Genomic DNA, 11,274 nt, shown 5'->3' with positions numbered 1-11,274 from the left:
AAGAAAAACAAATCACTTACCATTTGTTTATATGGATATATGATTGGGGGTTTTGGTTTTAAAAGATTACTCTATTGCAAAAATGAATAATATGGAAATAGGTATAAGTGAAAACATTTGTATAATCCAGTGGAAGTGCTTATCGGATCAGGGAGAGGGGAGGGAAAGAAAACAAACTATATAAACATGGCAAAATAATTCTTTAAAAATTTGAAAAAATAAATAAGCTGATGATTAAGTGGAAGATGGACTGGGAGTGTGAAGAAACTTGTGGTAGTCAGAACAAACAATAGGTTACCGCAATAATCCAAGTGTGAGAAGGTAAAGGCCTACTCCAGGGTGGCAGCAGACCAGGGAGATAAGAGCATTTCAAGATTTTGCTAATGTGAAATTGACAAGTCTTGGCAACAGATTGATTATGGGGGACGGGCTGAGCAATAGAGAAGAGACAAGGATGACACCTAGGTTGGAAGCAAGGAAGAAGTGATAGAGGGAAATATGATTTAGACATGTTAACACATTTTGAACACATTAAGTTTAAAATGTCTACTGAATGTTCATTTTGAGATATCCAATAGACATTTAGAAATATGAAACTAGAGGACACTTTAAACACAAATTAGTTTTAAGAACTGTAAACACAAATGATAACAATTCATAGGAGCTGGTAAGGTCACTAATTGAAAAAGTATAAAAGGGGAAAAGTGGGTTCAATAGAGAGCTCTATGGACACCCATAATTAGTGTGTGGGACTTGAAAATTCAACAAAAGAGACTGAGAAGGAGCGGTCAGATAGTTAGGAGGAAAACCAGAAGAGATACATCAGGGAAATACCACAAATATAGTTTACCTGGATTTTTGCAATACATTAGGCAAAGTATATCATACTATTCTTCCAGAAAAGGGAGAGGAGATATAAGCTAGATTTTGCAATCAGATCAACTTAGATCTACTCCCCAAATGTGGTCATTAATGCTATGATTTCAAACACAAAGGAATATTCTAATGAAATATCCCATATACTATATAAATACTATAAAATTGATAAATTGTGCAAATGACTGAGAGCTTATAGAGATAACCAGCACGTGAGATGATAATCAGAATCCAAAAGGACCTTTACAGGCAAATATGAGAATGAAACAAATTAAATCAACTGAATAGGGTAAAATGTGTAGTTCTAGGCTTGTGTAACAAAAAAATCAGCTTCATAAATATGGGAGAAGGAGGTATGGATTGGTAGAAACACAAAATGGGGAAGGTTTCTATTATATTAAAGGATCCATTTGAGTCAAGGATATATTATAGTAGTCAAACAGTAAATGTGACATTAGGTTACACTAAAAAACATACAGATCAAGAACTAAAGAGTTTACATTGCCACTGTCCTCTGCCCTCATCAGACCACATCGGTAGCACATGCTGAAGTTTCTTTTTGATATTTCGTTTTTAAGTCTGGCTCCACCTATTCATCTAGTCTCACTGAACATTACTCTCCCTCTTATCCTCTCTGTTATCCATCTAAACTGGCCTTTGGTTGGTCTGCTCTCCATACATGATACTCCATGTTTTATGTATTCTTTCACACTGACATATGTGGAATGGACTCTCCTGGCTTCTACCTCAAATCTATCTCTTCCTTTAATATATACCTTACGTGCTCAATTCTGCAGTAAACATTGCCCAATTCCTCCAAATGCTGACTCCCAAATGAAAACATTTTGGATGCATTAGTCTTTATTAATTTTACATCTGTGGGTATACATTTTCGTATGAACTTACTGTCTTTTCCAGCATAATATGATGTTCTTTTTAGTAAGGATTGCCTTTTTCTTTGGACGTATATCTCCCCCAGAGACTAGCACAGTGCTTGGTCCATAGTAGGCTCTTAAAAATACTTGGTTGATTTCGTTCTCTGTAGCACATTTTGGGAATGACAGAAATGATACCCTGGACACTGTCCAGAAAAGGGCCAATTTGAAAGCCTTAAAATGATGCAATATGGGGCTCTGTTAAAGGATCCGGGGCTGTTTAGCCTAGAAAAGAGAAGAATTATTGGGGAAGTGACAGCTATAGTCTAGTACTTGAGGAGCTGTCATATAGAAGAAAAATTAAAGGTGTTCAGCCTGAAGGGCAGAATTTCGGTAAAATTTGTAAGGGGTCAGATGTAGGTTTGATCTAAATAAAACCTGTCTCATAATGACAGCTAACCTCAAGTGAGGAACAGCAGTGATGTTCCCTCCCTGGAGGTATTTGAGCAAAGGCTAAAGGGTAAATCCTTGCTTATGTTTCAGCTATGAAATATGATGATTCTCTCATTTTCAAAAGGTTTCATTTGTGATCAAAACAGAAACTCGAGAGTTAAATATGCATTCTCAGGAGTAAAAACATTTAAAACAATTAACTGGCAATTTGCTAACCTGTAGAGCTCTAGTCACAAAAGTGATGCTATTTTGGTTATCAAAATAACAATAAAACACAAAGTATCCCCAAAAGTTAAACATTAGAAAACTGTCCTTTTAGCGCCTACTTCACCTCAATCATATATAGCCTGTTGTAGTCAGCTATAATTTCCACTGAAAAAAATATAAATGAGAAATGATCTATTGCTGACTCTCCCCCCCAAGTGTCAGGCACATCAAACACAAATAGTCACAGTTATCCGGCTCAAATTCTACCGGTAGTTTCTGGATATTTATTTTAAAGGTCTACAAGAGAAAACATGATCACTTCAGTGCGTTTACATTCTATAGGAATATGTCAAAGAATATCCTTCCAGTTTCAAAATTTATCTACATTCGCTTCAAGTAGAGATTTTGACACATACACGATATGTAAGCAAGAACAAGGCACTTGGCTTCTCAGAGTCCCTAGACAGTACTCCAAGACTTTAAGTAGCAAAATATGGCCAATCAGTATTAGAAAAGGGCATTTACTCACAGGGAGTCCTCTTTCCTTATACCAAGCAGATCAGAGGCCCTAAACCTATCCAATAAATAAATACACAAACAGATAAATAAATAAAAGATTAGGGTGGGGGACAAAATCTTCATAAAGTCCTAATTATTTCCTGAAGTATCCCTCTGTTTTCATACAAGACTAGAATTCCTGTCTCACTAAAAAATTGTCTTCCTGGATACAGGAATTTATATTAAAAATACTGTGTGTGTAGATCAATTAAGCATTATAATTGTCCTCAAAATAACATACGTGAATGGTAAGAGAAACCCTCTCAAATTAACTTATCCCTTATCCCCAATACTTGAATCAAATATAATGAGGCCCGAATTCTACTGTAAAACAAAATGAGGAGTGCCAGATTGGAAATCGGGCCCTGAAGAGCAGATGGTCTGAGAGTTAAATGTATTAATTTTCCATTGTTGTAAGAGCTAAGGTATAATTGAATTCTAAAGAAAAATAGACACATCATTAGGAAAGCTTCTGTATGTAGGCAATATAAAACGAATATGCCATCTCATTTGAAACATGAAAAGGTTTGAATTATTTTCTAAGCCACGGCCATTGAGGAGAGCCATTAAAACTTAAATGAAATGCCAATGCATTCTAACAGTGGAAAGGCATGCTGAAAATTAGTTTGGCTTGACCACTTCATCAAAATCTCCATAGGAGGCACAGCATGGCTTCATGGCAAGGCCTTAATGATTTAGCTGGTTTAAGGCCAAGTAATACCATAGACAGGACAAAATGGTGACTTGTCAGAAATCTGAGGAGGAGATAAATAAATTCACCTATGAGTAACTTCACTGGGTTCCATTCTCTTGTGAGGGAATGTAGAGAGTTCTATCTACAAAACAAACTGGAAACTTAGGGAAGTTCCGTGTACATGGAAGCAAAAAATGTCATTTTGGGGTGGGATTAAGGAAGTTATCCAGTTCAACCCATATCCAGAAAAGAATCCTTACTGCAAAATAGCTCACAATTTTCCATCTACCACTCTCATATAAAACTTTTGTCATTCAGCAGTTTTTCAGTTGTGTCCAACTTTTTTTTTTTAAACCCTTGTACTTTGGTGCATTGTCTCATAGGTGGAAGATTGGTAAGGGTGGGCAATGGGGGTCAAGTGACTTGCCCAGGGTCACACAGCTGGGAAGTGGCTGAGGCCGGGTTTGAACCTAGGACCTCCTGTCTCTAGGCCTGACTCTCACTCCACTGAGCTACCCAGCTGCCCCTGTGTCCAACTTTTTGTGATTGCGTTTGGGGTTTTCTTGGCAAAGATTCTGGAGTGGTTTGCTATTTCCTCCTCCAGCTCATTTTCCAAATGATGAGACGGAGGCAAACAGGGTCAAGTGATTTGTTCAGGGTCACACAGCTAGTAACTGTCTGAGGCTAGATTTAAACTCAGGAAGATGAGTTTTCCTGACTCCAAGACCATTGCTCTATCCAAGTCACCACCTACTAATGCTTAATTCAATTGGAGGTATCAATGCAAAGGAACATGAATTCTACAGGGGACCTCTAGATCACTACACTTGGCCATCATAAAGGAGTTATTCCTAAACTAGACAGAGAGCAGGGAGAGCTCATATGTATGGACACGAAGGCCACAGTCATTGAAGATAAAACCCCAATTAACTGATGAATGAAACCAGCACCTTTGGGGGTGTGGGAAAAGAGGGGGAAAATAAAATAGAGAGAGATCATTTTATTTAAAATGAAAATAATAATAACAATATCCAGTATTTACATAGTACTTTAAGGTTACAAAGTGCTTTAAAATAGTATCACATTTGATCTTCACAATAACCTTGGGAAGTAGCTGCTATTATTGCTATTACCATTTTACAGATGATGAAGCTGAGGCACACTGAAAGGTTAAGTGAATTACCTGGGGTCATACAGCTAGTGAGTGTATGAGGCCATATTTTAACCTAGGTCTTCATGACCCCAGGGCCAGATCTCTGTTTTGTCACTGTTTAAGATTTATCTTCCTGATTTCAAATCCCATCTCAGACACTTACTAGTTATGTGACTCTGGGAAACTCACTTAACCCTGTTTGCCTCAGTTTCCTCATTTTTAAAGTGAGCTGGAAAAGAAATGGCAAACCACTCCAGTATTGCCAAGAAAACTCCAAAATGGAGTCACAGAAAGTTAAACACAATTGAAATGATGAAAAAACAGAAATATGATAACAATATGTATATCTTAAGTGAAATCAATATTAACAAAAGCAAAAATGAAATTGAAAAGAAAAAGAAAATAAATTACAAAAGAAGCATCTCAAAAAAGGACATTTCAAAGAAAAACACCTCAAGCACAGATGGAACTTTTAACTATATTCTATTAAACATTTAAATAACAATTACGTATGATAGTAGATTAAATATTTGCAAAAACATCTAAAGAAGAAATCATTCTAACTTCCTTCCAGAAGACAAATATCATGCTGATACTCAAGCCAGGGTAAGGTAAAGCAGAGAAAAAAGGACAGACTAATATTTCTAACAAATTTTAATATAAGCATATTGGAAAAATATTAGGAAAGAGACAATTACAATAGACTTAAAAGGTTATATACTCTGACCAGACTGGATTTATACAAGGAACGTTTGGTTCAATCTAAAGAAAACTATAAGCATAATATACAAATGGCAAATACAATAAAATCAAAGGATCATATCAACAGATGCAGAAAAAGTTTCTGACAAATATAACACTTTTTTATGTTTAAAAATTTAAAAAGCATAGGAAAATACTTGGTTTTTTAAATATGGTAAACAGTATCTTCTAGAGCAGTGGTTCCCAAACGTTTTTGGCCTACCACCCCACTTTCCAGAAAAAAATATTACTTAGCCCCCTATAAATATATTTTTTTATTTTAATAGCAATTAATAGGAAAGATAAATGCACCTGTGGCCATCACCATTCCCCTGGATCACTGCAGCACCCACCACGGGGCGGTAGCGCCTACTTTGGGAATCAATGGTCTAGAGCAGGGGTCGACAACGTATGGCTCTCGAGCCATATCTGGCTCTTTTGAGGGCCAGATATGGCTCTTTCTGCAGGAGCCATAAAGTCCATTTTTTTCAGGTTCTGTTACAGGAGTGCGTACTGTGAGCACTGTACAACTCTCATGAAACTGATTTATTTTGCTTGAATGTACTTGCTTGCTACAAGGGAGGATTACTATTTGTTCTTTGCCGGATCTTAATCCATTTAACACCCACTAACCAAAGGTGCCCTACAACTCTCTATCCTGGACTCTCTTCTTTTATCTCTCTACATTTTCTCCCTTGGGAGCCTCATTTGCTTCTTGAGTTCAGCTACCATCTCAATATGGATGACTCTCAAATATATGTATGTATGTATATATATGTACATTTGTATATATGTCCCAAAGTCATCTCAAAACCATCATAACCCAAATAGAACTTAATATATCTCTACTCCTCCCCACCAAAAAACCCTTTACTTTTCTCAAATTTACTAGTAGTATTAAGGATACCAAATCCTCCCAGGTACCTAAGCTCTCAACCTCAGTGTCAACCATAAATCCTAACAAACACACATTCACTCTATATATCTAATTTGTTGTCACACCTTATCATTTTTCCTTTAAAGCATCTCTCACTTATGTCTACTTCTTTCTACTTACACAGCTATCATGCTAGTATTACGTTATCAGATTTTACATAAACTATTGTAAAGAGCCTTCTAATTGATCTCTCAGTCTTAAGTATGACAGACCCTAGTCCACTTTCCATTCTGCTGCCAGTTATTTTCTTAAAGAAAGGGTCTGATCATATCATGTTCCTATTCAATAAATTCCAATGGTTCCCTATTACCTCTACTATCAAATATAAAATCTTCCATTTTTCCCAATATGGCCCCTTCCTATCTTTACAGTCTTTTTTTTTCACTTCATTTCCCCCTATATCTCATCTATAATTTAGTTACATCAATCTACTTGCTTTTCCTTAACTAAGATACTCCATCTCCTGATCCCATGCCTTCATACTGGCTATTTTCCATGGCAAAATGCTCTCCCTTTATCTTTTGGTTTCCTTGTATTCCTTAAAGACTTAGTTCCAATGCCATTTTCAGAGTGATAAATGTTAAAAGGATATGAACAAGCTATTTTCTAATGAAAAAGTTCAAGCTTTCAATAGTCATATGAAAAAATATATCAGGTATCAGATATCCATATCATATATAATTAGAGAAATGCAAATGAAAAGAACTATAATTCCAAATCAAAAGAGATACTCTACTTCACATTTATCAAATTGACAAATATGACCCAAAAAAGGGGCGGGGGATTATATGATATCTAAGATATATAGCTAATACACACACATAAAACTAAGAGCCATTCCCCAAGGAATAAATTGTCAAAGGAAGCAAAGAAATAGTTTGCAAAAGACAAATTTTGAACTATAAACAACCATATGAAAAACTTATATGTACATTATGCAAATATATGCAAATTAAAATATCTCTGGATAACCTGAGAAACTAATCAACAAGCATTTGTCAAGAATTTACTAAAGTGGCTATGTACTATGTTAAGCACTAAAGCTTTCCCAAAAGGAGGAAAAGGTTCATGCCCTCAAAGACTTCCCATGCTAATGGAGGACACATTATGCAAACAACCATAAATATAAAGATATAGATATCTAGTTGTTGTTCACTTCTTTCTGTGGTGCCCAACTGTTTGTGATGCCATTAGGGGTTTTCTTGGCAAAGATACTGGAGAGCTTTGTCATTTCTTTCTCCAGCTCATTTTACAAATGATGAAACTGAGGCAGATAGGGTAAAGTGATATGCCTAGGATCACATAGCTAGTAAATGTTTGAGGCTATATTTGAACTGAGAAAGATAAGTCTTACCAACTTGAAGCCTAATGCTCTGTCCACTGCAGCACCTAGCTGCCCACAAAATATGCATAGTATAGTATATATAGAATGTAAACCAGGGGAAAGGATGGGAGGATAAGACGGCGCAAGGCATTTTACAGAATGTGGGATCTGAGACGAATTTAAAAGGAAGCAAGTAGACAGAAAGAAGTAAGGAGGAAGAGAATTCCAGGCACAGAGGACAGCCATTGAAATGGCATGAAGATCAATCAGAGTAGTACAGAAAAAAATTATCTGAGAGATCTATAGATAAAGAGTTTATGACTAAATAAGAGAGAAAGAAAATCAATGAAGTTAAATGGATATTTTTTGATTACATGAAATTTAAAAATTTTATACAAACAGAACCAAGGCAGGCAAAATTAGAAAGAAAGTAGAACACTGGGGAAAAATTCTTGATAGCATATTTCTCTACTAAAGGTTTCATTTATCAAATATACAAGGAACTAAGACAAATTAATTTTTAAAAAGAACCATTCCATAATTGATAAATGGTTGGTAAATATAAAAAAGCAATTTTTAGTAGGAAAAAGTCAGTTATCAGTAGTCAGATGAAAAAATAATCTACAACACTAATAATTAGAGAAGTATAGAAGAAAATAACTCTGAGGCACTCCTTCACACCTATCACATTGGCTAAAATGACAGAAAAGAAAAATGACAAATACTGGAGGGGATCCAACCATTCTGGAGAAAAATTTGGAACTAGGCTCAAAGGACTATAAAACTCTGGATCCCCATTGACCAAGCAATACCACTTTCTCTTTTTTTTGTGTTGGCAGAATTAGAAACTGAAGGGATGTCCAAAAATTGAGAAATGGCTGAATATATATGAAGGGACTCCCTTATCCACAGATTCGATGCCTGCAGTTTCAATTATCTGTGGTCAGTGTTGCCTGCAAGGGTGGTAAGAGGTCTACCAGGGCATCATTTTGAATATGTGGAAATCTCTCTGGTTTGGGGTTTCAGTTTTTTCTACTTTCAATTTCACATTTTTAAGAGGTTTTTTTGGGCGGGGGCAGGAATGAAGGAGTGACTGCAAAGCACCAAGCCAAGGCACAGGAACAAAGAGAGAGAACACATATATATGAAGTCAACAGGTACTCTCTTTGAGCTCTGGTTTCAAAAACCTGCAGCAGGTCTTCAACTTTATCTTCCATGGACATGGGGGCCCTTCTGTATCTACTATTAGGCCATACCAGGTAGATGGTCTCAGAAAAACCGGGCAAGACTTTTATGAACTGATGAAAAGTGAAGTGAGCCAAACAAGGAGAACATTATACACAGTAACAGCAATGTAACAGTGATCAACAGTAAAAAACTTAACTACTGGGATTAACACAATGATCTCTGACAGTTCCAAACTCATGATGACTCATAATGAAAAAAAGTACTCCACTTCTAGAGAAAGAACTGATGAACTCTCAATGCAAATGGAGCAATTTTTCCACTTTCTTTATTTTCCTTGCCTTTTTTGGCAACATGGTTAATATGGAAATATGTTTTGCACATATAAGTATTTTATGGCTTGCCTTCTCAATGGGGGAGGGAGGGGCTACAGAAAAAAAAAAGAATTTGGGATTGAAAATAAAAGTTAAAGAAGCAAACTTCAGAAATAACAAAAAAAGGCAGGAGTAAGAAAGGTCAGGAGAGGGAGGAAAGCGTAAGAGAAATGGAAAGATAAAGTAGGGTAACTTTGATATTGAAAGAATCCTTCAATCTACTTTGAAGGTTATGATTTACAATTTACACACTGGGAGTTACTTAAAAGGATGAAATTGCAATTATAGCCTCTTCTGCTGTTCCTGCCCAGAAGAAAAGAAAAGTTGTTCGATATAACAATTATTAAGTACTCTATGGAAATCAAATTTATTTGTTTTTTATTTTTAATTTTTTCTGGGGTATTCATGAACTAAATTTATTTGTAATAGAAAAATGTTCAATTCTTTAAAATGCTAAGAAGCATATGATTGCTAATGTTTCTAATACTTAATTAGCAAAGTAGCTAAAAAAAACTAAAATGTTCCTTCATTAGAAACTTCTTTTTAGGAAGGCCTTAATTTGAATGATATTAGGTTATTAGTTTTAGGGCCTAAAGTAGCTATTATTCAACTGATAGTGATTACTAAGAAAAAATCTCAATCAATTTCAGGATTTAGCTCTTCAAGCTAAATCAAAACATATTTTAGCTAAATAATAAAGTGCAAATTTCTTTCAGACTCTGATGCCTTTTTCAAAAAAAGATTTTTGCTCTTCATTGAAAAATATTGGATTTATGCAGTGAAAAAAATCAAACAAACAAACAAGAGAAAAAAGGCCTCTGTTGCTATGAGGTGCCTGGATCACATTAATATAAATAGAAAAACTGCTTCAGGATAGACTATTCTTAAAGTATCTTGCCATGGGGAATGAAAAAAAAAGCACAACATGATTTAAAGGGCTACAATTAAAGTATTTACAGTAGAAATTTAGAGAAGGAACATAGCTTTCTCCTAAATAAAGGGAGGTTTGGCAGGAAGAAGGGAAGAAAAAAGAGGATTTTTTTTTTAAAAATTAAGATCAGGATTTTGATGACATTTAAACATTGCAAATTAAAAATCTTATGTATTATTCAAATACATAAAGGTATTAAATGCCCAAATAGGTTGTATGACCAGAACATATATTTTCATGCCTTCGTTTTTTCCTAAAAATTAAGACCTGAAGATACAACTTTCTCTTAAAAAAACAAAACAAAAGAAAACAAAAACCTCTTATCTTCTGTCTTAGAATCAAAACTGTGTATTTGTTCCAAGGGAGAAGAGCGGTATCAGCGAGGTGATAAAAGTTAAGTCACTAGCCCAGAATCACATAGCCAGGAAGATCCAAGGCCAAATTTGAACCCAGGACCTTCTGAAGATCTAACTTTAAGTAAAGAAATGGTCTTTTGGCCAAAATAAACTATAAATTGCTCATAAACTAGAGACTTTGAGGTAGAAGGGTCCAGCTGATCCACCTGCCACATGTTATAACTGAGACCTAGAGATGCTGAGTTATTGAAATTTGTGCTCTACACGACCCCATATAGCTACATGGGCTTTCATCCCATTCCTCTTATCTCTAATTTCATTTCTCTATGATTGTGGCAATGGTGAGGAGCTGTGATGCAGTGACCCACTCACTTTTGCAGATGTGTACCTATTAGAATTGTCTTATTCTTATTATGATAAGCTGTCTTTAAAAGCGGTCCTTGTGGCCCTCCCATCAATGCATTTCGGCCACAGCATTTATTAAAAAATTCTTTTAAATTTTCTCTTCTGTAGTTTTGTCTCTTTTATCAGGGTGAAGACCTGAACACAGAATTTTCCTTTTTACAAAGTGACTTGATCATGCAAGTAGTAATGATGAGAAGCAAAATTT

This window comes from Gracilinanus agilis, chromosome X (genome assembly GCF_016433145.1).
Source record: "Gracilinanus agilis isolate LMUSP501 chromosome X, AgileGrace, whole genome shotgun sequence".
NCBI lineage: Eukaryota > Metazoa > Chordata > Mammalia > Didelphimorphia > Didelphidae > Gracilinanus > Gracilinanus agilis.
The sequence above is the reverse complement of the archived record's forward strand: the minus strand, read 5'-3'. Positions refer to the sequence as shown.